Source organism: Mauremys reevesii, linkage group 1 (genome assembly GCF_016161935.1).
Source record: "Mauremys reevesii isolate NIE-2019 linkage group 1, ASM1616193v1, whole genome shotgun sequence".
In the NCBI taxonomy this organism is placed as follows: domain Eukaryota; kingdom Metazoa; phylum Chordata; order Testudines; family Geoemydidae; genus Mauremys; species Mauremys reevesii.
This window is the reverse complement of record NC_052623.1, coordinates 149,758,090-149,785,509: the sequence shown is the minus strand read 5'-3', so window position 1 is coordinate 149,785,509 and position 27,420 is coordinate 149,758,090. Positions and strand designations below refer to the sequence as shown.

Genomic DNA, 27,420 nt, shown 5'->3' with positions numbered 1-27,420 from the left:
TTTCAGTTACTTTCAACTGACTCAACAATCCCCAGATCAGCAGTCTTTCATATTTAATCCCTACCTATAATAATACTCCCATTCTTTCATCCCTTCCACCCAGCACAGCAAAACTCTCCTGACTCAATTTTCTTCAAAAGAGAGGCTTTACTGTCTCTACCTCAGCTTCATGCAATTCAGCAACTTCAGCTGTTGGATAAGCCCTAGAAGTCCATTGCATCAGCTGCCATGATGATCCATTAAAGGATCAAAACAGCAACAATCACCCACACCAATAGGATCTGGAGAACTGGGGATGGTGCGGGCAAGCCACTGAGCTGAAAACAATGAAGCATCTTGGCCACTCAGGGTATGTCTTCACTGTAATTAAAATCCCCTGGCTGGCCCATGCCAGCTGACTCAGGCTCACAGGGCTGCTTAATGGCAGTATGGACATTTGGACTTGGGCTGGAGCTTGAGCTCTGGGACCCCCTCCCCACTAAGTCATCTATGTCTCCAATAAAGTTAGAATTCAATCTAACTGACAAAGTCTGAAACTCCTGCTTCTGTGGCATAGCCTAACAGTGGCAGTTTGGAAAGTGCTGGGGCCCTTTCATTGATGCCTGCAGCTCTCGCCTCAGACCAGACACTATAGCAATGGTCTTGATTATGCACATTTTGGCTTTTTGAGTAGCAGTTGTAGGAGCCCCAGAAGCCGCTGGTATCCATTTAACTAGGCTTATGCTAGGGGCAAGGGTTAGAGGAACAAAGCCAAAAACAGGTTTAAAATATGTCCAAAATCACAGGAAATCCACAAACCTGAAACGGTGCAGGGGAAAGATTACAATGTGAACCACTGATAAACTGAGAAAAGATACTTTGCTAGTTTGCTGAGCAAACATCACATGGAAGTCATAGAAAACCCCGATACTGCTTATGCAAACGTATTTACTTAGTTAAGCTTGTCCACAGATCTTGCACAATATGCTTGACAGGAAATGGGAGAAATGTAATGTGTTTGCCATCTATTTTCCTCTAGAATATGATTAAGCAGCACAAAATAATCTTCTCTTTCATTTTCCTTTTTCTCCCCCTGCCTGGTAATGTATCACATTCTGTGTTTCAATAGCTGAATACACAAATTCATCTGTATAGTAATTCCTCTGAAGTCTGTGGGAAGAGTTTGACCAGTAATTTGCCATAAATGTATACATAATTTACAAGACAGCAAATATAGTTCAGTGAAAACAACGAGGAGTTTTTGTGGCACCTTAGAGACTAGCATAAGCTTTCGTGGGCTAGAACCCACTTCATCAGATGCATGGAGTGGAAAATACAGTAGCAGGTATAAACACACAGCACATGAAAGGGTGGGAGTCGCCTTACCAAGTGGGGGTCAGCGTTAATGAGACAATTCAGTTAACGATAGGATACCAAGAGAGGAAAAATCACTTTTGTATTGGTAATGAGAGTGGCCTGCCTGGGGCTATACCACCATTCCACCAACCCCAAAGGGTGACGGAGTGTACTTGCCCTGCGACAAACCCATAAACCCTTATGTCTCAGGAGTTGTACATAAAAGCCTTTTCTATTCTGCAGAGAAACTGCATGTACATTCTTATGCAACAGCATAACTAACCATTTGTGACATTTCACACCGGAAGGCTTTGTAGAGAAAAACAGGAATTTAGGCCCTATTTGAAGCTACTTTATAATATCTCCTTAACTGTGGACTCACTACCATGCACCTCTGTAACAACCTATCTTTGTAATTTATCTTTTCCACACTCTAAGCACACCTACCTAATTCTCTTGCTTTGCCAAGGTGGATATAAGTTTCCACGTTTTCTTTTCTTCCCCTGCAGAAAGTGAATTGTCTCAGAGAATGCAGGTCCTGGGTCACAGGATGAAACAAAACAAAACTCTTTTCATGCCCACTTTTTCATGTATGCAGACATCTCCTCTGTGAATTTGTTCTTTTCATGCTTGTTAATGAAATCTACATGTTTAGTGCCTTGTCCCATGATTTATTTTATCTTCAAATACAGTACAGACCCATTTACGCGCGAATCCGCTTAACGCGCGGTAGTGCCATGCCTCCCACTGCTACCTATTTAACACGTGACACTTGTTAACACATGGTACAGGAACGTGCTATGTAGCGCTAAAGATTTGCTCACTAACTCACTGACACAGAAATCGACAGGAAGTGCGGAGTGGAAATGTGTTGTACATCTTTACTGCCGATGGGGGGGAGTGGGGGAAAGAGGCAGCAACGTTTGCTGTGGCAGCGCTTTAAGGATCCTCAAAGCACTGCCGTGGCAAAGGAACATCCTTAAAGCGCTGCTGCGGTAGCGCTTGAATGTTGCTGCCCCTTCTCCCCGCCCCGGCCATCAGCTGCCCTGCTGGTAGGGACCCTACCGGCAGGGCCGCCGACATGGGGAGGCAAAAAGGGCAGGGACATTAAAGCGCTGCCGCGGCAGTGCTTTAAGTATGGTCCTTTGCCACGGCAGCGCTGGGCTGCTGACGGGGGGTGGGGGAGGTCGCAGCAACATTAAAGCGCTGCCGTGGCAAAGGACCCTGCAGCGCTTTAAGACCCCAGCCCTTTTTGCCCCCACTCGGCTGCTGATGGGTGGGGGGCAGCAAAGGGAGCAGCTGCCCCAGGGCAAGCGATTTAAAAGGGCTTGGGGCTCCAGATGCTGCTACTGCAGCAGCCGCATCCAGCGCCCTGGACCCTTTAAATCGCCATGGGAACCCTGGGCAGCAAGGACCAGGCAGCCTGGAAGGTCTGGCTGGGGGATGCTGACCCCCTAGCCCCGCCCCTTCTGCCCAAGGCCCTGCCCCTTCTGGGGGCCAGAGCCACCCTGTACCGATAAGTGTCCTGAGTTACTTTCACCCCATCTAGTAGTAATAATGTTTTTATTAGGTCACACATTTGAATTTATATTCTTGCAAAGCGCCGTTAACAGATAGTATTTGGTACGCTGTGAACACGTATGTAATCCTAGATAATTATACATGTATATATAGATATCTTAAGATATTTCAAGAAGGCCCTCTTAACCCGCGGTCTGTTAACATGCGGTCGTGATGGCTTGACTCCCGACATCCGCGTGTAAACAGGTCTGTACTGTACCTCCTTGTGTAGAAGACAGTTTAGCTTCCTTAAAAAAAAAAAAGAAGGTGTATTCTAGTATGAAGTCTATTTATGGCTTTTTAGCTTGTTTCTAAAATGTATTTTTCCCTCTTTGGGTTTTATTAGATTTCTACTTGTGTTTTATTCTTTTTTATCATTAGGTCTGATACTGGTACTGGGGTAAGCCATATTTTGAGCCTATGGGAACACAAATTTTTTGGCATGAGAGTGTAAGGGCAGTTCCTCAGCTAGTATAAATTGGCATACCTCTGCTGAAGTGAATAAAGCTATGCTAGCTTACAGCAGCTGAGGATGACCGGTGAAAGCTTTGCCTGGCACTGATTTAATGAAAGCTGATTAAACATAGGTTGAAAAATAATATGGTGTTATTCCTCTCAAATAAACAGAATGACCTGGTCTGAATATAAAAGGTAACCTGTTTTTATTCCTTATCATCAGGGCCAGATTAACCTTTTGTGGGCCTGGCCCCAAACATATTGGTGGGCCCCCATGGGGGCAATGGAGCATGCTGCTGGGGGGTTGGTCCCCAGAGTGAGGAACCTGCCAGAGGCAATGGGGCATGGCATAGCAGAGGTGGCTCCATTCCCCCCATCCCAGTGCAAGGGCACTATTTACGAACCAGCAGTTGCCAGATGCACAGTGGCCTGCCCAGACTTGTGCTGCCAGCGTGCCCCTTCCCTTGGGGGCAGGCCCATGCCACACCACACAGCCCCCCTACCCAGCCCCCCCCCAACTCCCTATGGCCAGAGTCCTCCCGGACTCACTATGCCCAGTGCCCTCTCCCAGAACCCCCCTAAAAATGCACAGCACCTTGCACACCACCCTGCCCAGTGCCCCCCTACCCACAGCCCCACCATAACTGCCCAGCACCGCCCAGAGAAGCCCCACTCCCTAGTGCTCCAACACCCAGAGATCTTCCCCCACCCCCTCACAGCCCAGCACCCCTCCAGACTCCTCCAGAGACCCACTCCCCCGTGCCCTGTCTCTCGACCACACTCACCGGCCCTGCTGGGAGGTGACTGTGTCTGCCAGGCTCAGCCGGCAGTGCAGCCAAGGCTGGGCTGATGCTGGGGCTGGGAATCATTCTGTCCCTTTGCCTGGAGGGGCCCAGCCAAACCCCCAACACTGTCCGCCCCCTCCCCCCACCTGGATGAGACTGGCTAGGTTTCTGCACCAGTCCCAGGTGGCTCAGCTGTGGGGAGACAGGTGGGGCCCCACAGATGGCAGGAAGCAGAGACTTCCCAGACCAGAGCCGGAGGTGCACTGGGGTCTGGCCAAGGGGCAGAAAGGAGCAGGGGGCTGGTGTCAGAGGGCAGAGAGGAGCCCTTGGCCGGCAGGCAGGCCAAGAGGAGCAAGTGGTGGGTGGGAGGGAGCCAGCGGGGTCTCGGGGCTCAGTGCAAGTGGAGCAGGCTTGGGCCCCTTCTGAACATGGGCCCGGCTCCATGGCACCATTGAAAAACCAGCACTGTTTATCATATGTGTGGAAAACAGAGAAAGACTGATTCTAAGGTCAGTAACTGACAATCCCTGCATTTACTGCTTATACATGTAGAAAGAGACTGATTTTGAGGTCACTAACAGCAGACAAACTCTGATGTAACAGCTATACTAATTTACTATCAGACTGGGAGCGTGAGCTTTGTATGACCTTGGCAACCACTACACCATATAGTGTTTATTGACATTATATACGTGAGCAACAGGGGTAGGGACAGGTGACTCCTGCTTGCAGTGATATTTTATCTAACAATTCATGTGCAGCTTATTGAAAGATAAACATAGGCAGCCTCTGTCATGGCAAAATAAAAGAGCTGTTTTTGATTAGGAAACAGACAAGGTAAAACTACTTCATTATTTACTCATTGAAAGAAAATCAATTGCTGGAACATAATCCTATTGACAAAACCTGCACAGCCCCTTGACCTATCAGCAGCATAAACAATTACAACACTAAAATAAATAACCATTCAGACCTTGAAAAGACACACTCAGTGGCCATTTTCCTCTTAGCATTAAAGTGTCACATTGCTATTCAGTTAATGAGTATTGTTTTTGAGTAGTTTACCAAAATGGGACATAGAATTCTGATTCCAATGTTCTGCTTTTATAAAATTCTCCAGACTAAGGCCATAAAAATACACACTAGTTTCCATCTCCAGTTAATACTATGATAAATGCTGTGCTCTAGACCATACATGGTGTTGGTACTTTAGGTGCAACACGGAAGCTCTCCCTTAATACATCATATTCAGAGTCTAGTTTGTATGAGCCCCAACAAGATGGTGTTGCCCACTTTTCTCAGTTGCCAGGGAGAAAAAGGGCCACAACTCTGTTGTTCATTATGGCACAATAACTTTGGTTATTATCCAGTCAGTGGCCTGCATCCTTGCAAAACAGAGCTGTGTGAAATATTTGATGCTAAACTATCAACACTGCCTGCTTTTTTAAATCTATATGGAGCTTCCACAAACATGTAATATTTAAATATGTTTGGAATCCATTGTGTTACATGAATGATTTATGTATGCAGTGGTGTTGTAGCTGTGTTGGTCCCAGGATATTAGAGACAAGATGGGTGAGATAATGTCTCTTATTGGACCAACTTCTGTTAAGAAGTTGATCCAGTAAAAGATGTTACCTCACCCACCTTGTCTCTCATGAATGATTTATGTATTAGTATGGACCAGGATTGTATGTAACCTCTCTCTAAGGGAGAGGTGGGATGTGAACCCTGGGAAGTGTTAGAACTTCAGCGGACTATGCTGAACAATGGGCCAGCCAAGGATGGACTTTTGGTACAAAACAGTATCAAGTGTTTTTCCTGGGGAATCTCTAGGGAAATTCCCCACTTCCGGTTAGGAAAAAATCCAGTCTTTTGAAGCTGTGCCCTGAGGAGAGGAACATTTTCTGCTGATTAACTGTTCTCAGATTCTGAAGACCAAAGGGACAAGCTGTATAAAGGAAAGACTGAACTATTCAGGTGCGTGCTAGTTCTAAACGAAGACTGTTCTGAACTTGTAACCACAGAAAAACCTGTTGGTGGAGTCTGAAGGACTGATCACCTATCAGAGCTCTTGTTGGAGTTGGGGTGATCTCTGGTAAGCCTATTAGCATGCACATAGGTTATTTTATGGTTAGAATGTTTCGTTTTCTGTAATGCTTTAACCTTAAGAATAAATGTTCTTGCTTTTAAAAGGCTGTGTGGTGACTTATAACTAGGGTTGCCAACTTTTTAATCACACAAAACTGAACACCCCTGCCCCACCCCTTTCCCTGAGGCCCCGCCCCTGTCCTGACCCTTCTCAGAGGCCCCACCACCTACTCACTCCATCCCCCCTGTGTCGCTTGTTCTCCCCCACCCTCATTTACTCGCTAATTTTCACCAGGCTGGGGTAGGGGGTTGGGGTGCAGGAGGGGATGAGGGCTCCGGCTGGGGGTCTGGGCTCCAGAGTGAGGCCAGAAATGAGGGGCTTGGGGAGCAAGAGGGGGCTTCAGGCTGGGGGAGGGGTGGCGCCAAGGGGTTTGGAGTGTGGGATGGGGCTCTGGGCTGAGGCAAGGGGGTTGGAGTGTGAGAGGGGGTACTAGCTGTGGGCTGGGGTTGTAGGTTCCAGGGTGCGGCCATAGATAAGGGGTTCAGTGTGTGGGATGGAGCTCTGGGATGAAGCAGAGGTGTGGGCTCCAGGAGGTAGTTTGGGTGCGGGAGGGGGTTCAGGGCTGGGGCAGAGGGTTGGAGTGTGGGAGAGGATGTGGGGAATGGGCTTCAGGCAGTGCTTACCTCAGGGGCTCTGCAGTAGCGGTGACATGTCCCTCAGCTCCTAGGCATAGGGGTGACTAGGCGACTCAGCGTGGTGCACGCTGCCTCCGCCCGCAGGCACTGCCCCTGCAGCTTTCATTGGCTATGGTTCCTGGCCAATGGGAGCTATGGAACTGGCACTTGGGTAAGGGGCAGCGCATGCAGCCTCCCTGGCCACCACTGCACCTAGGAGCCAGAGGGACATGTTGCTGCTTCTAGAGAGCTGCTCAGAGCTTGGCAGGGAGCCTGCCAGCCCCACCAGATGGACTTTTAATGGTCCAGTCAGCAGTTCTGACCGGAGCCGCCAGGATCCAACTTCTGGCAATTACAGCTGTTCATAGCTGTTGAAGTGAAAACAAAGCTCAGATGTTGGCCTGCTTAGGCAGTCTGACTTGCAGGGAACAGTGTAGGCCGGGAACTGTGCAGCCCGGTCACGAGTGGGAGAGAGACATGGATCTCCACCCAGGAGAGGTAACAGCTAAGGAGCTCTGAGCCTAGAGTTGGTGCCTTTGCTGGACCTTGGAGGGGGAGAACAGGTGCAGTTCCCTGAAGCGTGACAGATGAGAAGGAGGAAGTTTCAAGGGATTTAACTTTAAACTTTAGCTCCTTAAATTGTATTGATTTATTTAAAATACACAAAAATAAAAATTCCCGCCAAACAAATGAGTGAATGACAGTCAGTTGATACAATGTTGGCCACATATCCTTCCTCAGTTACCAATAATGAAGATGGTCTGATTCACTGGGCACTAGCAGCATATCTTGTAAATATCCCTTCATCCGCTCTGTTGCAGTAGCAGCACACTCCTCTTCCTCAAGGTGGGAAGAGGCAATGTGGGCCAGTCCGAGTCCTCCAGGTTGCATCAAAATGACCTTTTGCTCTCTTCCTCATCAGCCATGGTGGGATTCCCCTTCTGCGGCACCCTCCTCTACTGTTGTGTTGCCTCCTGGTGGTAAGTAAGCTGCTGCTCATGTTCTGGAGGGCCAGACTTCAATTGCCATGTTGCTCAGTCTTTTTTTTTTTTTTTAAAGGGATATGCTTCCCTTGGCGTCCCTCTTGCCTGAGAGAAAGGAAGTCAAGATGCTTTTAAATCTGGGGTCTACATATGACGCCATCAAGTAGTGCTCCTTGTCCCTGACGGCTTGGACATGGGGAGTTCCCTGAAGGAAGGCTCTTCGTGTGTGTTAATTCTCTCTCCAGCAGACACTGCAAGGGAATTATTTGGCTGATCCTTGAATTATCCATGCTGACCAGCTATGGGGCCTCGTCAGAATGCTATAGGATGTCAATTAGCTTCTTCACCAGCAGCCACTGGGAGGATGACAAGTGGAGGCTGGCATTTGTCTGTCCTACATCTATGGGCCCATGGAAGACTGTTTACACTGTGTCTCTCTGCTCATACAGATGTTCCAGCATGTAAAAGGTGGAGTTCCATACATGGCTCTAGGCTCATTTGCAATCCTATTTTTACCCCTTCTGAATACACTTTGCTATGGTCTGTTGAAAATTGCTGTTGGACGTAGCTGCTGCTATCATGGAAAGCATTGGTGGCATCAGCCTCGCCTCAACAGTAGACCCAGTAGCTGTTTGCTTTTCTCCTAAGCTGACCTGTTGTGACATGTGCACTCTGTGATCATGTTCCCTGTGTTTCAGCGTCCCTGATGTCCACACCCTTCTGGAGCCATGGCCCAGACTGACCCTACATCCACAGAGCTGGCAAATGGCAGTGGTACATCAAATCTGAAATGTTGCCTAAGCCAGGCTGATGTTTGTTTAATATGTTTTGTAGGAAGGGGTATGGGGATCATAGCTGGTAACAGTTGCTGGTGAGAGAAATGTAATGTGGGAGCACTGCCTTGTCCCTGGTGTTCCTACCAAAACCATGTCCATCAGAAATGGAGACAGTGATTTTTCCCCCACCAAGGAGCTATGACTAACAACCAAATCCTTTCCAGGATTGAGATAGCCTTGAGGAGAGGAACATTTTCTGCTCCAGAGGAGCTGCCAGACATGGAAAAAGTGGATTCTGCTGACTGCTCTTCCTCATGAGAATCTGGTTTCCTTCCCTTCCTGGGATTCATGGTGTAGAGCTTCCACCACAGCTTTGCCACTGAACCGTCCAAAACCGTGAGAGCTTTTCCCACCCCAACTTGATCAGTAGAAGAATGCTGCTTCTAAGCAGCCTCATGCCGTGGTGTGCCAGTTTGCTAACACAGCTCTCCGACAGGGGCTATCAGAGGAATGGCGCAGCAATGGTGTTTGCAGTGGGAGCAGCATCAGAAAAAAAAAAGTCTCTCTCTCTCTCTCTTTTTTTTTTTTTTTGGTTTGGGAACCAGACAACTGCTGCTGCCTGCAAGTCTGACCTGAAGTCTTCCTTCTACTTCCATGCTTTCTCTTCACCTTTCAGAACAGGGGGTAGGGCAGACTTTGTAACATGAAATCAATCAATATATCCTGTAACATGAAATCAATCAATATATCCTGCTTCACTTTTAATGGTCCAATCAGCAGTTCTGACCGGAGCCGCCAGGATCCAACTTCTGGCAATTACAGCACCTCCCTCCTGTGATGGGGAGGGAGGTGCTGAGGTAATATCTTTAACTATTATGCTCCCCCTTTTCCTGCAGCTCACTTTAACTCTTTGCTGAAGCTCAGGCCAGAGGTCTGTCTTTTAAGGACCTTTCTGAAAGCATTACACTGAGTTAAACATCAGAACTATTGTATGTAAAAACCCCTGTATGTAATAACAGTTCCCAGTAAGCTTCAAAAAAAGTATCATACAGTTTCTCAGCAAACAAACATTCAGAATGCACAAAAACACTGTAAATAGTATTTGGAATATTTATAAATAATTTCTTAAACAAAAGCTATTAGGTAATAAATCTACTGGTGGTTTTTACTCTGACTTTCCCATTTTGTTGCTGTTACCTATATTTACGTGGAAGGTTTCAGTATAACACCTCTGTATTTTAGCGCACACACAAACACATTCCCTGATTATCTTCTTTCACAGATGATTTCTCAGTCTCTATAGTGTAACATAATATGTAAGTTTCAGAGTAGCAGCCATGTTAGTCTGTAACTGCAAAAAGAACAGGAGTACTTGTGGCACCTTCGAGACTAACAAATTTATTTGAGCATAAGCTTTCGTGGGCTACAGCCCACGTCAGATGAAGTGGGTTGTAGCCCACAAAAGCTTATGTGCAAATAAATTTGTTAGTCTCGAAGGTGCCACAAGTACTCCTGTTCATAATATGTAGGGTGGATTTTTTGGAGCTTGACAAGAATGGCAAGATCTCAGTTCTTTTGCAGAGACTTCAGACTCCTGTCAGCAAACAGTCTGAGGTTCTCCACATCTAGCTGTATTCCAGTCCTTGGGTTAATAGTTGACTGGTTTTACTCAGTTGTTCTTGAAACAGAAGTCTGTAGCCTGTATCCAAAGTGGTACAGGTACTTGGATCAGCATACAAAATATTCATTCCTGCATTTCTGTAAGGCTGTCATTCTATAGGGTATTATCTCCCTAAATCAGGCAGGAATGTGCAAATCCTCACTTCACTGAGTGCCACCCCATTCTCTCTCTCTAACTGAGATGGAATCCCAGTTTAAAGCTGTTATCCTATAGCTAATATAAGTTCCATAGGCTCTGTAGCCTCTAAAAGTGACTACAGAGTGGGTCTCCCCCCAGTTCTTCCTCTTTGTCCATAAAATACACCATGGTAGACCAAGTATTATCCTAATGAAGGGCATCCTAATGGAGGGCATAAGTAAACTGGAATAGCACTGACATGTATCTGAAGTGGTACAGGTATTGGGACCAGACCACACAGCAGACACATCTCTTGGTCCTTCATATATCAGCCACTGAATCCACAGAGCTACCTTCCCCCATTGCTCTCTGATTGGCTCACCTCTTAGATGGTGATTGGGTGTGACCTGCCAGGTGGATTACCCATAATGAAGCCTTCCCGAACAGCTTCAGAAACAGCTGCTGAGCATGTCCCAGTAACTGCCCACTTTGCTTCTGGATGTGTCTGGGCCTTTCCGGCTGAGTCACCCTCTCTCACCTCCTGCATGTCTGTGGAGACACAGAGTGCTCCAAACTAACATCCATGTGTCTTCCCCCATTGCGTCTCTCCCTTTCTTTTGGGTTTAAAAAATCAAAGGCTGCAGCACAAAGCACGTTGGTTACAAACCCAGGAGCTGTGGTGATCAGAGACAGATGCACAGAGTACCTGCTATTGGGAATCTCTGTTCCATTACAGCAAAATTCACCATCACTCAACCTTGATTTCAGTGATTGATTCAGTGATTGAGCCCAGCTACCAATAGAGACCCACTGCTCGCACCATCATGTCATGTGGATAAACTGAACAAGTGCCCTCTCAACCAATGAAAGAACACAGGGCAACGCGTGGATAAGGCAATCCCACTACATTACATTGAAATGGAATTTCCCCCACATCTAGTCAAAACGAAATGAGAAAGTCAACATGAAGTGAAATGATGAAGTCGAAATGAAACATGCAGGAATTTTTTCTGTCAAAATTTCATCAGAACAATATGTTTCTGCAAAACAATTCAATTTTGACAAAACAGCGTGTTCTGGTAGAAAGCTATTTCATCAAAAACATTTTGACCAGCTCTATTGACTAGTTAGTTTGTAGGCTTGTAGTCTTTACTACCTGTAAAGAGTTTTCTGCAGAAGGATTTTGCACAGGGAAGGTGCTTCAGAGGAAGAGCGACAAGAATTTTAGACCCTCATATTCTTATTTTGTAGGGGAAAACACAAAAAAAGCAAAAAATGGATTAAAATGCTTCTAGCGGGCCAGCAAATTTGGAAAAAAACCATCCACAAACAAACAAGGGCTGAGGAATGGGCTTCTCCTGTGACTGTTGTAACAGTTGCAAAAGCTGCAGCAAGGGAGGTGAGTTATCAAACTGCAAAATTTCAAATCACGTGTAAGTCACTAGCATTTCCAAGTCTAGGACATGGAGGTGCCTTCTGTTGATTTTCCTTCCCTTCCTTAATCCTAGAATTTCCATAGAAAACCTATGGTAAGAGAACATTACGGTTTTATGGCTTAAGCATTTAGAAGTTAGAAATGACAATGTTAAGGCTGCACCTGCACCTTTAGCTCTTTGTGAGTACGAATAAATGTGAGTTGGAGCCATTCAGTTGCTTTGGTGATGTGCTATAGAATTCACAGGATTAGGTTCAAGGGGCAGATATTGGATAAATGACAGAATTAGACTTGCATCACCACTACTGATTTCACACGTGAACTTCCCAAGGAGATGGAAGATCTAAAATAGCAACAGACTCCAATATGTGAAGATAAAAATAAGTTGCCCTTATGGCGCATAAGAAGAAACCTTTTAGGCTTATAGTGTATAGTATAGTGTAGTGTGTTCCAGTGAGTTGAACTTGCTGCTTGAGAAAACTGTTTCCTTGATGTAGCCAGATCAAAATTTTCCTGGCCTTGACAGAATGTACCAATTAACTAGGTGTTTATCTGCTTCCACAACCAAATTAGGATTGTAAGGGCATGCTATCATCTCTGCTGCTGTTCTCTGCAGCGTCCTTGTCTGGCATTGTGGTGGTTCTGGCTGCACTCCCTCTCCTAGTGGAAAACATTAAATATTAGGGAATTGTTCATGTATTTGAACAATCCCAGCTTTTCCATGATGAAAATGGGGTGTATTTATTCACACCTCCACAGTCAAAACTCGATTATCTGAAAATCACATTTGTCCAAGGGCGGTCATGTTCCCCTCATGTATGTTAATTTGCTCTGTAAATCCCCTCAGTGGTCTAAGATCTCATTTATTCAGTGTCCCTGTTCCATTTAGATAATTGAGTTTTGACTGTTCTTAATTAAACTAATCAACATACGATATAGAAAACAAGATCCAACAATCTGCAAGAGATTGGCTCACCTTTTTACTACACCTCAAGTAACTAACAAGTAGTTGACCACAGCAGTTTCTACACATTTCTAGTAGAGATGGGTCAAGAAAGATCTTGGAGTCATTGTTCTCTGAAAATATCTGCTCACTGTGCAGTAGCAATCAAAAAAGCTAACAGAATGTTAGGAACTATTAGAAAAGAGATAGATAATAAGACAGAAAATATCATAATGCCTCTATATAAATCCATGTCCACATCTTGAATACTGCATGCAGTTCTGGTGGCCCCACCTCAGACAGGATACAGTGGAACAAAGATGATCAAGGCTATGGAACAGATTCCATACAAGGATAGATTAAAAAAACATGGACTATTCAGTTTAGAAAAGAGATGACTAAAGCGGGACTATGATAGAGATCTGTACAATCATGAATGGTGTGGAGAAAGTGAATAGGGAATTGTTATTTTCCACTTCACATAACACAAGAACCAGGGGTCACCCATTAAAATTACTAGGCAGCAGGTTTAAAACTGTTAATCTGTGGAACTCATTGCTAGGGATGCTATGAAGGCCAAAATTATTAGTGGGTTCAAAAAAGAATTAGCTAAATTCATGGAGAATAGGTCCATCAATGACTATTAGCCAAGATGGTCAGGGATGCACTCCCATGCTCTGGGTGTCCCTAACCCCTAACTGCCAGAAGCTGGGACTGGACGACAGGGGATAGATCACTCAAAAATTGCCCTGTTCTTTTCATTCCCCCTGAAGTATCTGGAACCAGCCACTGTCAGAAGAAAAGATACGGGACTTGATGGACCATTTGTGTCACTCAGTATGGCCATTCTTATAGTCTTATGCTGATGGTATAAAACAGGGGTCGGCAACCTCTGGCACGCGGCTCACCAGGGTAAGCACCCTGACGGGACAGGCCAGTTTGTTTACCTGCCACGTCCGCAGGTTCGGCCGATTGTGGCTCCCACTGGCTGCAGTTCACTGCTCCAGGCCAATGGGAGTGGTGGGAAGCGGCAGCCAGCACATCCCTTGGCCTGCGCCGCTTCCTGCCGCCCCCATTAGCCTGGAGCGGCAAACTGCAGCCAGTGGGATGCGGCAGGTAAACAAACTGGCCCGGCCCGCCAGGGTGCTTACTCTGGCGAGCTGTGTGCCAGAGGTTGCCGACCCCTGGTATAAAAGAAAGAATAGAATCTAGCTCCTACTCTTTTTCAGGTATGCTGATTCTGTAATGCTAACACAAGCCAAAAATCATACAAACGTACTGTTGTCACTAAGGTAAGCAGATATGACTGAATATATATGGAGCAGAACTGTTGAGTAAAATGGTGACTTTTTCATGTACAATACGCTCGAGAATGGAGGCTGTTTGCAACTCTGAACAAAATGTTCTTTCAAACGTTTACAATTGAATATTAACTTAATACAGCTTTGAAGCTTTACTATGTAGAAAAAAATGCTGCTTTTATCGTCTTAATTTAAATGAAACAAGCACAGAAACAGTTTCCTTACCTTGTCAAATCTTTTTTTAAACTTTCCCATTATTTTATTTATTTATTTTTTTACATTTAACACAGTACCGTCCTGTATTTGCTTTTCTTAGTGTTTCTCCTGCTGCCTGATTGGGTACTATCAGTTCCAAATGAGGTGTGTGGTTGACTGGTCAGTTTGTATCTCTGGTGTTCATAATTCTGAGATTCTACTATAGTCATTTTTTCAAAGCAGAATTGCACCTTGAATCACACTTCTTCCAAAAAGGCCTATAAACTAGTTCTCTCCCTAAAAAAAAGTATTAAGGGAAAATGTCCATACTTTGATCAGCCACAGGGTTTTCTTTAGTCTGTAGCTCTTTGAAGGAACGATACTTGTCTCTTCTATTCTGTACAGCACCAAACATACTCTTGGCATTCTAACATTAAATAATAGTAAGAGCTCCTACAAAGCAATTTGCAAATATTTCAATCCAATATATCCCTATCATGTATCTGGAAAACATTAGCAATGCCAGTGATGGCATATCAGAGGGACCAATAACATCGTTTGTCTAACTTAAAGGTAAAAGAAAATCTAACGAGGTGTACAGCAGCAAATTTAATAGCATGTACATATATATTATATATAACATTAATCTATTATGAGATAGGAGTAGGTCCCTAGTTTTTATCATGAATGTTAAAATGAGAACGTTAATGAAACCAAAAAGGCATTCTAAGATCAACAACTCAGTCCTTCATCATTAATGTATCTTTTTCTTAATAAATTAAAGTTACATCATTCAGTATCAAAGTTCCACTTAGGAACTCACCACAGAATCTGTTAATTTTGAATTCCAGGCACATTTTCATTCCATTTGCTTAATGTTAAAGTTTTAGAGAAGTGACTGTACTTACAAATGGTATTCATGGGCAAACTCATTAAAGTGGACAAAACAAAACACCACTGAACCCTACATGCGCAGTCTTCTCCCATCACCTCTCTTTTTGTTGTCTTTCATTATACGTTAGTGATACTTTCCCCCCCAAATCAACAGCTCATCATCATTTATTTCAACTCCATCAACTGTATGTCAAAGCTACAAGACATGATGCTCTATTACATCTCAGGTGTGGAGATAAAGCAAGCTCAAAATGCTGAGGTTTACACTTTCTGTATGAAGTGGGGACCTGCCAAGACGTTTGGGTTTTATCCCAAACGGAAAATACTTTTGCATTTTTAAGTCTACATATCTCCTTAACTGCTATCATGAGGGACTGCTCAGAGTTGATGGCCATAGTTAGATCCTTCAGAGCTATGAAACTCCTTCACCAGCATGGTTTTATTATGGTGACCATACTGTTAACACAGTCTGAAGGCATCTGAGTCAGCTCAGTAACATCTAATTCTGCTATCTGATCAAACTGAGCTTTTACTTTTTCACTCATTGCTAATCAGTCTTTATGTGATGCACATATTTTGGGTGGCACACAGATAACTCTATCAATGTGTTATATACCTTTAATGCATCCCAGTCACTCAAACATCACTACAGACTGCACTCACGATGTTAACAGAAGTAACACCTGTTCATCAAGTCACTGTCAATTAAAAACATGAGGAGAAACAAATAGAAGCTGCAGGTGTTGGATCCACCTTAGCAGCCAACCAACAGAAGGAACTATTTTGAGAACAAAGGGTGGCCATAAGTTAAGAAAGGCACTGAGGTTTAGTGATAGGAGTTGTTGGCAGGAGTCCAGTGAGGGGAAGAATATACCTCATGGCACTTGATAGGTTCAGATCATTTACTCTAACCTCCTCCCCTGATTCAGGGTGTGTTTTACTAATTGGGTGTATGAGTGTATGGTTGTTGCTTTTAGTTGGAATTTTTGAAAAGCAAATCAGACAAAACTTAAACATAGGGAAGATGTAACAGTAGCCACTGCAGTTAGAGGAAACCAAGCCCTGCCATGTGGTAGGACTACAGTTTACTTAAAAAAAACCACACCAAAAGCCAGTGTTTGTTTTATCTTCCTCTGTAGCAATGAGGTTCTTTGCAAGCCTTAGTAATAAGGAGTTAAAATGGTTGAAACTAAAGTTTTGGGTAAGAAGCAGTTATTTTAAAAACAGCCTGCAAGATTGATATTTTACAATAAAAAGAACATAGGGTTTCACACAATAACTTTTTAAATAATTAAGAGAAAACTGGATCAATGTCAAGGATTAAATGATACAACAGTACAAAGTTAATATTTAATTCTCCATGAAGATAATCTGTTTTTTATTCAGACCTGTACATCTAAATGAAAGAGATAAGTACTAAAGACAACGTGCAAATACAATGATATTTTACTTCTTTTTATTGCTAAAGATGTTATTGTGTGCAGATGTTTCCATAAACATAAATAGTGCTTAATGCATTTAATACCCCAAGAAACAATGCTTTGTATTACAGGAGTGTATCTGATAACCATTTTGTAGCAGCATTCTCAGTATGCCTAATAAAACAGTGGAATGGTTCTAAAATTGGGAGACATTTGAGGCACTATGGTCCCCCTTCATTAATACATGATTAATTGACAGACCAAAATCTATAATATGTAATGGCAAATCTACACCACTAACCCTCAGCTGAATAGCCTAAGCAATTGTATGGACCTTGATAACCAAGATAAATTTTAACACTTTTCCATTTTGTACATCTATGATTTTCTCCCTTTCTTTGTTTGTATTCATAATATATACTTTCTGATATAAAGAAAACGTGGTCTCTAGCCTTATGTTCTAAGATATAGAAAACACTTCAACATTAATTTAAATGTTGGTTACCTTTATAGAGATTAGATAGATGAAAGAGGTGGAAAATGGAAATAAAGGTGTCATCATTAGGAACACACAATAGGCCAGATTTAATTCACCAGTGTGAACTATTGTAATTTTCCAGGTGTCTTTCAGTGAGGCACCACCATTTTTGATAAACAATGCAATTTTTTTTTTTGGAAGAGGAACATAATATTTCTACTGTCCTGGGTTTCCCTTCAGATTTTCTTATTGTGAAGTCATTTCAGTGAAGAGTGTTTTTAGTGAAAAGATCACTTGACTGTTCACAGTTTCTAATGTTTCCTGTATCCATGAAACATAAAGGGCAAATTTTGTCTAATTAATTATTTGCTCTAAATAGTATTTCCTAAATTCCATTAAGTGCCCTCATGCTCCTCTTCCAAATCTTTTCTTATAACTCATTTCTTTTGGCTTCCTTTCTAATCTCCTTTCTGGCTCTAACTCTTCCTGCTCTTAAAGCTTAACATGACCCGAAACAAACACAACAAAGTTGGAAATAAGATAAACATGAAACAAACAGAACAAATCACGTCTTTTCTGTTGAATCCCTTTCTTTGCTGGCATATGTTATGTTACAATATAGGTAATTAGGGCTGTAAGAACATCACAACTAACAGGGATCATACCAATGGACCACATCATCCATCATCCTTGGTCAGAGTGGCCATTGACAGCTGTTTCAGAGGAAAATGCTAGAAACCCCAAAGTACACCTCTATCCCGATATAATGCTGTCCTTGGGAGTCAAAAAATCATATCGCGTTATAGGTGAAACTGCATTATATCGAACTTGCTTTGATCCGCCAGAGTGCGCAGCCCCGCTTCCCCCCCCCCCCCGGAGTGCTGCTTTACTGCATTATATCCGAATTCGTGTTATATTGGGTCATGTTATATCGGGGTAGAGGTGTATGCAGTTATAGACTCCTTAGGGCAGTGACCTGACTTTTTATATTTTGGTAAGAGTCATACACACATACAGTGCCATATAAATAATCAATCAGCAACAATTTACTTATTTTAAAATATAACGCATCTTCACTTTGAACAACTGTTATAGTGTAAAAACCATAGCAGAACTGCTTATATATTAAATTTCTGGACCTTTGCCCTTCTCTCATCACATCATACAGTATGACAACTGCGTAAGACATAAGCAGTGTTTGTACGGTACATTTGAAACAGTTGCACTGATGATTAAGTATCATACACTGCAGTCCAGACATATTGCTGAAACACTGTCTTGTTGTGGTAATTAAGAGCTGCAACATATTTCTTCTCACCTTACCTGCCCCAGTCATCCCCCTACTGTTCTTAGTGTAAGCAGTGACATGTCCAACAACTCTTACCTAAGTTGGCACAAGAGGATGAACTTTGAGGAAAATAGAAATAAAAAGCTCTCTCAAAGTATCTTGTTAGAGCAGCAACTGGAGCAGTGAAGCAGAGCTTTACAAGCCTCAGCCAGGAGACGCACAAACTAATTAGAACAAAAATGAATGTATTTTATGCATGGCCCACTGCATGTGCATGGACATAAAACTTAATGGTGACTTATACGTAATACGCATTTATTTGCCACGTTCCTATTATTGGAGTGTTGATTTCTTGGCTGGTGAGTGGATTTTGTTGTAATGGTATTCTACTGCAGATGAAGATTAAAGAAACGGCTCCCATTTTCTAAATGTAGTGAGAGCATAACATCTTACATAACCAGGCTCTAGCACACTCAAGGCTTTGGAGATGAAGATTTGAAATTAATCGAGTTCATGGGCGGCAGCATGGTCTAATGGCTAGGACACTGGACTAGGAGTCAAGCAACCTGGGCTCTAATTCCTGGCTTTGTTGGTGACTTTGGGCAGGTGACTTCTGAATTCTGTGCCTCTGTTCCTCCTCCCACATTTTATCATGTCTATTTAGATTGTAAACTCTTCAGGGCAGGGTAGGATCTCCCTATGTTTTAGCATAGTGACCAGCATAACTGGGCTCCAATCTCAGTTGAGGCCTATAAGTGCTAGCAATAAAATGAAAAAAATAAAATTAATGATAATAATAGACAGTTAAGACTATGGCTTATCAATGTACTATGATCTTTGATGTACATTTAGGAGGTATGCTGTTCAGTGATGAACCAGCTTCAGCTTTCATGTGCCTTTTTTCCTTCAATATGTTTACAAATTCTTCTCTAGAGAAGTAGATGTGGCAGGAATAGGGGAAAGGGTCTTCCCCAGAGCAAGGTTCCAGAACTAGAACACCAGAGCTTACATGTCTTCCATGGCTACCTATCCGGAAGTGCGAGGGAGTTTGCTGAACCACTGCAGTTTCTGCTCTTACACATGTGGAATTTGCCCACCATTTACTGATGCTATAAAAACAGGCTGGTTTGGAAGCAAAGAAGAGAAAACTGACTTAGAGACAAAGTGAAGGCAGCGATAAAAAAATAAAATAATTATATATAACAAATGGAAGAAAGGGGAAGTTTATAGTAATTCATGTAACCCAGAAGATAGAAATTGTAGAAAATTTATAAGGGAAGCAAAGGGAAGAAGGATAATTCTATGACAAGTAGTGTTAAGCACAATAAATAGGAGTTTAATTATATTAGGAACAAAAAGAATCCTAACCATAGTACTGATCCATTACTAGATGGAAATGGTAGAATTATAAATAATGAATAAGGGCTTGTCTACACTACAGGACTATTTCGAATCTACTTAAGTCGAATTTGTGGATTCGACCTTAATAAGTCGAATTTGTGTATCCATACTAAATACACAAATTCGAACTTCTGAGTCCACATTCACGGGGCCAGCTTCGACTTTGGAAGCGGTGCACTGTGGGAAGCTATCCTACAGTTCCCGCAGTCCCCGCTGCCCATTGGAATTAGGGATTTCCCAATGCATGCTGGGGAAAATGTGTCGTCATTGAACCGTCAATCCCGCCTCCCTGTCTTCCTTGAAAGCGCCGCGGAAATCTGTTCGCGCCTTGTCTGGTCGGTTACAGCGGACGCCACAGCACTGCGAGCATGGAGCCCGCTGCGATCATCGCTGCACTTATGGCCGTTGTCAACTCCTCGCACGTTATCGTCCACCTCTTCCACAGTCAGATGCTGAGAAACCGGGCGAGGAGGCTCCGGCAGCACGGTGAGTAGAGTGGTGCAGACCTCTCAGAAAGCAGGGTACGCCGGGCAGTGGAGATCATGGTGGCAATGGGTCAAGTTCATGGTGTGGAACGGCGATTCTGGGCCCGGGAAACAAGCACAGACTGGTGGGACCGCATAGTGCTGCAGGTCTGGGATGACACAGAGTGGCTGCGAAACTTCAGGATGCGTAAGGGCACTTTCCTTGAACTGTGTGACTTGCTGTCCCCTGCCCTGAAGCACCAGGACACAAGGATGCGAGCAGCCCTGAGTGTGCAGAAGCGAGTGGCCATAGCCCTCTGGAAACTTGCCACGCCAGACAGCTACCGGTCAGTAGCGAACCACTTTGGCGTGGGCAAATCTACCGTGGGGATTGCTGTCATTCAAGTAGCCCACGCAATCGTTGAGCAACTGCTCTCAAAGGTAGTGACTCTCGGAAATGTCCAGGTCATCATAGATGGCTTCGCCGTGATGGGATTCCCAAACTGCGGTGGGGCTATAGATGGGACTCACATCCCTATCCTGGCACCAGCCCACCAGGCCAGCGAGTACATTAACCAAAAGGGCTACTTTTCAATGGTGCTGCAAGCTGTGGTGGACCATAGGGGACGTTTTACCAACATCAACGTCGGGTGGGCGGGCAAGGTTCATGACGCGCGTGTGTTCAGGAACTCTGGTCTGTTTAGATGCCTCCAGGCAGGCACTTTCTTCCCGGACCACAAAATAACGGTTGGGGATGTGCAGATGCCTACAGTGATCCTCGGGGACCCGGCCTACCCGCTAATGCCCTGGCTCATGAAGCCCTATACAGGCGCCTTGGACACTGAAAAGGAACTCTTCAACTACCGGCTGAGCAAGTGCAGAATGGTGGTGGAGTGTGCTTTCGGACGTCTCAAGGGGAGATGGCGGACCTTACTGACTCGCTCGGACATCAGCGAAAAGAATATCCCCGTAGTGATTGCTGCTTGCTGTGTGCTCCACAATCTCTGTGAGAGCAAGGGCGAGACCTTTTTGGCCGCTTGGGAGGTTGAGGCAAATCGCCTGGCTGCTGTTTACGATCAGCCAGACACCCGTGCTGAGAGAATATCCCAGCGGGAAGCGATATGCATCAGGGAGGCTTTGAAAGCGAGTTTCCTCGCAGAGCAGGGTAACCTGTGACTGTCCACTTGATTTTAAGAGAGCCTGATCATAAACCAAGTTTCCCCCAGTTCCGAAGGACGTTTTAAAACTAAGGACATGTTTTAGTAATTAATAATAAATCTTTCGTTGACTTTGCATTTCTCTTTCTTCGTTGAAACATGGAAGCACTCTGTGCTGGTTAAGGTGTGCACTGATGGGTAGGTTTGCAGGAAGGGGCGAGGGGTGCCGTCTTTGGATAGGGGTTAACATGACGGCTGTGGGTTTGGCCGTTGGAAGGGGTGAGGGGTGTGGGGGAAGGGTGAGTATCTGCCCCTGGATGAGGTCTCTTTTTGGGGCTCAGGGCACCGGGGAGGATCGTGACTACGGTCCAAGTGCATGTGAAGGGAAGCCTGCCTTTACATTCTGGGATGTCAGGCACCAGGACCCTGCACAAGCATACACATCAAGGAAAGACCCGGGGCAGCATACACCACACAGACTGTCCCTGGTGCCTAGTGACTGCAGTCTGTGTGTGCCCTGCAGTTGACCCTGCAGCCAAGTCTGTAGCATGGCACTGTGGGCTATGCAGTGAAATTACAACCCCCCCCCCCACAGAACAACAGAAAGTCTTCTGACACCAGAAACGTGACGGAAACAGTCAGTAACACAAAACCGCTTTTAATAATGTAGTACACAGTGGGGGGTTTGAACTTGGAGTTGGGACTGGTTGATGCTTTAAGGAAAGAGCTTGTACAAATTTACAGCGACAGTTGTCTCGAACATTATCGGTGTGCTGCGGGGCAGGGACAGTTCTCACGGCCCCCCCCGCCTCCGTCTTGTCACTTTGGGTGAGGGGGGGACAGGACTTCTTGGCGTTGGAGGGCGGTTGCAGATGCACTGCAGGGGGGCTCTCTCCTCCTGACTGCGGTCTTGCAGAACATCTACAAGGCGCCGGAGCGTGTCCGCTTGCTCCTCATTAGACCAAGCAGCGTTTGAGTCGCCTGCTGGTCTTCCTGCCGCCACCTATCCTCCCGTTCCATGTGTGTGCGATGCTGCTGACACAGGCTCTCCCTCGACTGTCTCTGCTCTGCCGCCTCCGCTCTGGAGCTGGCCATCAGTTCCTGGAACATGTAGTCCCTTGTCTTTTCTTTCGGCGTCTAATCTGAGCCAGCCTCTGCGAGGGGATGGCGGGCAGTCCGGGAAGGAGCCAAGCTGTGTGATGCGAAAAAGTAGGTGATTTCCTTGAACAAATACATGTTTGCCAACAGTAAACACAGTCTAGTCAGTTTCAGTTAAGAAGACCAAACAGGGAACCAAGTCTCAGGAGATCTCGGAACTAGTCCAAGATTTCGGAATACGCTCTCATTGGCGGCGCGATTGCACTGGATAGCGCACAAGCGAGGAGAGACAGCTGCATCCCTCTTGCACAAAGTCCTGGTAAGCCTTACAGTACAGAGTGCTTATCAGTTACTGCTTAGCTGTGCTCTCCTGCTGGAGGCAATGTGCAAAGCAGAAAAGATGAGCGTTATGCGGCACCTCCCGCCAGTGAACGGGAAAGACCCCTGTATGCGTTTCCTCTGTGGCCTGCAACATGTGGCTGTTAAGCGAGGGTCATTCTTATGCAAAGTAAAACTCTGTTAAGCAAGGGTCATTCTTATGCAAAGTAAAACTCTGTTAAGCGAGGGTCATTCTTATGCAAAGTAAAAGTCTACCATGCACAATAGTAACAGTACACTAATTCCACTAATTAGATGCAGCACTTCCACAACGACATCACCCTGAGGCGTGTCAGGCGCACACAGAGAGAGCGGATGCTAACAGAAGCCCTGCACAGACCAGGACCATACGCTGCCATGCTCGTAGAGGCGATGGTCCCCCTGTACCTGAGGATGGCCTGGCGCGGAAGAGTGTGCTTCAACGGAGCACCCAATAAAGCACCTCTCCCAAGAAACCTCTTGCTGAGGCTTTTCCAGCTGCTCTCTGAGAGCTTTTTTGAACTATCCCCAGAGGACTATTGCTCCATTGCTGTTTGTGTAGACCTGCTGTTTGTATAGTTTCATATTTAAAAATTGTTATATAGTATTTATATTTTTTATATATATCCCTGTTTCTTAAAAAAATAAATGTTTCCCTGTTTGTAGCACTTACCGCCTGATCCTTCCCCTGATTCCGAGTCCGGGTTAACGGGCGGGGACGGTTGGTAGGGGATCTCTGTGAGGGTGATGAAGAGATCCTGGCTGTCAGGGAAAGCGGGAGTGGGTTCGATGTCGCCTGCGCCGTCCTCAACAGACCCTTCCTCATCTTCCCCATCGGCGAACAGGGAGGGGGAACTGTCCCGGTACACTATTCCGTCCTCGGAGTCCACCGTCACTGGTGGGGCACTGGTGGCAGACCCACCTAGAATGGCATGCAGTGCCTCGTAGAAGCGGCATGTCTGGGGCTGGGCTCCAGAGCGTCCGTTTGCCGCTCTGACTTTTTGATACCCTTGTCTTAGGTCCTTCACTTTCACGCGGCACTGCATCGCATCCCGGCTGTATCCTTTCTCTTTCATGGCTTTAGAGACCTTCTCGAAGGTCTTCGCGTTCCGCTTGTTGGAGCGCAGCTCCGAGAGCACAGACTCCTCGCCCCACACAGCGATCAGATCCTGGACTTCCCGGTCACTCCATGCTGGGGACCTCTTTCTATTCTGGGATTGCCCGGACTCCTCTGCTGGAGAGCTCTGCATCGTTGCAGGTGCTGCGGAGCTCGCCCCGATGTGCAACCAGAACGTCAGATTCAAACCGCCCAGACAGGAAAATGAATTCAAATTTTCGCGGGTCATTTCCTGTGTGGCTGGCCAGAGAATCCAAGCTCGGAATGCTGTCCAGAGCGTCAACAGAGTGGTGAACTGTGGGATAGCTCCCGGAGCTGCTAAGTTCGATTAGCATCCACACCAAGCGTAATTCGAGCTAGCAAGTGCGAATTTAGCGTTACTCCACCTGCCGGGGTGGAGTACCAAATTCGAACTAAAGAGCCCTCTAGTTCGAATTAAATGGCTTCCTGGTGTGGACGGTTGAGCGTTTAGTTCGAATTAACGCTGATAAATTCGAATTAAAGTCCTAGTGTAGACCAGGCCTAACATGCAGAAGTATTCAATAAATATTTCTGTTCTATATTTGGGATAAAAACAGATGATGTATTCATATCATGATGATGATGAAATACTTTCCACTCCAACAGTAACCAAGGATGATATTAAACAGCAGGTACTAAGTTAGACATTTATGACTCAGCAGGTCAAAATAACTTGCACCCAATGGTTTTAACAGATCTGGTTGAGGAGCTTGCTGGACCATTAATGTTGGCTTTCACTAAGTCTTGGAACACTGGGGAAGTTCTAGAAGACTGGAAGAAATCTAATGTTGTGCCAATATTTAAAGGGGATAAATGGAATGACCTGGGGAATTATAGGCCTGCCAGTCTGACATTGATTCCAAGACAAATAACAGAGCTGCTATTATGGGTCTTGATTAATAAGGAATTAAAGGAGAGTAATATAATTAATGCCAATCAACATGGGCTTATGGAAACTAGATCCTATCAGAATAACTTGATCTTTTTCTGATTAGATTACAAGTTTGGTTGATAGTACTGTTGATGTAATATAGCTAGACTTCTATAAGGCATTTGACTTGGCATCATGAGACATTTTGATTAAAAAACTAGAATGATATAAAATTAATGACAGATTAAATGGATTAAAAACTGGCTAACGGATAGATGACACAAAAAATTGGGGGAGTGGTAAATAATGAAGAGGATGGGTCACTGATACAGAGTGATCTGGATTGCTTGGTAAATTGGGTGCAAGCAAACAATGTGTATTTTAAAACGGCTAAATGTAAATGTACATGTCTAGGAACAGAGAATGTAGGCCATACTACATTATAACAGGATGGTTTACTCAGTGACTCAGAGTGGGAAGCAGTGACTCAGAAAAAAAATTTCAGGCATCACAGAATCATAGAAATGTAGGAATGGAAGGGACTTTGAGAGGTCAAGCCCAGCCACTTGTGCTGAGACCGGCCCAAGTAAACCTAGGCCATCCCAGAGAGGTATTTGTCCAACCTGTTCTTAAAAACCTCCAATGATGGGGATTCCACAACCTCCTTTGGAAGTCTATTCCAGACCTTAGCAGTTAGAAAAGTTTTCCTAATATTTAAGCTAAATCTCTCTTGCTGCAGATTAAGCCCATTACTTCTTGTCCTACCTTCAGCGGACATAGAGAACAACTGTTCACAGTCCTCTTTATAACAGCCCTTAACATATCTGAAGACTGTTATCAGGTTCCCCCTCAGTCTTCTTTCCTCAAAGCCGAACGTACCTCATTTTGTTTAACCTTTCCTCAAAGGTGAGGTTTTCTAAATCTGTTATCATTTTTGTTGCCCTCCTCTGAACTCTATCCAATTTCTCCACATTTTTCTTCAAGTGTGCTACCGAGAACTGGACACGATACTCCAACTGAAGCTTCACCAGCGCCAAGGAGAGTATGACACTTACCTCCCATGTCTTACATACCAAACTCCTGTTAATACAACCCAGAATATTAGCTTTTTTTTTGTGTGTGTGTGTGTGTGTGTGTGTGTGCAACTGCATCACATTGTTGATTTATGTTCAATTTGTGAACCACTGTAACCTTCGGATCCTTTTCAGCAGTACTGCCACCTAGCCAATTATTTCCCATTTTGTAGTTGTGCCTTTGATTTTTCCTTATTAAGTACCTTGTGCAAGTAAGTTGTACTTGTCTCTATTGCATTTCACCTTATTGATTTCAGACAAATTTGTGTGTGACTTTCTCAGTTTCCTCCTCTGTAAATGGGCACAACACTTACCTACCTCATGAAAGAATTGGAAGTTTTAATTTATAAATATACATAAAGTGTTTTCAAATGCTTAGATGGAAAGGCACTATGTGACTGCAAAGTATTTATGACTATTGTGTCGTTCTGCAGAATTTGAAGCCAATGGAGCTATGCCTATTTACATCAAGTGAAAAACTGGCTCAATGTTTCTAAAAATTATGTTTAAGTCTATTTAATCCACAATGATAAATGAGTAGAACCAAAAGCAAATACCATTTTCTGGTACCAAGGTGATGGGGCAATATGGTTAGACTGAAAAAAATACAGGCTTTCTGCTTTTCACAACTGTGAAATTTTTCCAGTAAATAGAGGGAGAAACACCCTCTTTACTTTTATTTCTTCTCTCTGAACCCAAACAAAATGAGCTAGAGAGCAAATTCAGTGGATCCTAGCTTCTTAAAACAGCTCAGTGATACTACAATTTGTCTGTAGCACCCTGCAGGTTATGAATCTGCTTCCCATCACTCTTGCTGCCCTCATGTCTTTATCATTCCTGAAAATGTCTCACATTCTGTCTTTTTTCCTGCTCAATTTCTGATTCAGTGAATTGATTCGCAGCTCTCATTTTTGAATGAAAGGATTTAAGACCATCCCCAGACTAGTAATTTGAACATCAGTGTATAGGTGAAAGCCACCTACCAGTTCAGTTTTTTAAAATGCTACTCCCATAACCACTGGGAACGGGAATTGTATTTTGATGAAACAAATGTAGAATGCATTGCACAAAGACAATTCCTGCAGAGAGAGCTTTGAGAAGATCTGTGGACTCCAGAGCAAATCAAGTGAATGGGTGTGACTATGTTGTCCACTGAAGCATGAGATCTTTTCAGAAAACATGCACCTTTTTCAGCAGTCACCATGTCATGAACTTTTCAGACCATTAGCCATGCTATGAATATGCAAGAGCTACTTCAGAAGTGCTTGCATTGTTCCAGCAATATACTGACTCACTACTTGGCAAAAGGTAAGAGTCAGAGGAATCTATATTGCAAGATGCAAGGGAAATAATTATGAGACACTGTATAAATATTATGTCACTCCCTAGCAAGTGTCTATGAAATCCTAGGGAATTGCTACAATGCAAATAAAAGTTAAAGGTTAGC

At 44.4% G+C, this 27,420-nt stretch overlaps 1 long non-coding RNA gene across 3 annotated transcripts in view; it reads right to left on the bottom strand.

The window, feature by feature from the left end:
• Nucleotides 1–27,420, bottom strand: part of LOC120373177 — a 111,991-nt gene that overhangs the window by 17,155 nt on the left and 67,416 nt on the right. The window contains exon 1 of one of the 3 annotated variants that reach the window (XR_005585435.1): nucleotides 1,783–1,876. The exons of the other annotated variants lie outside the window; for them this stretch is intronic. This is a non-coding gene — a long non-coding RNA (uncharacterized LOC120373177). Of the gene's footprint in view, nucleotides 1–1,782; nucleotides 1,877–27,420 lie in introns of those variants that run through there. 3 annotated transcript variants of the gene reach the window in all.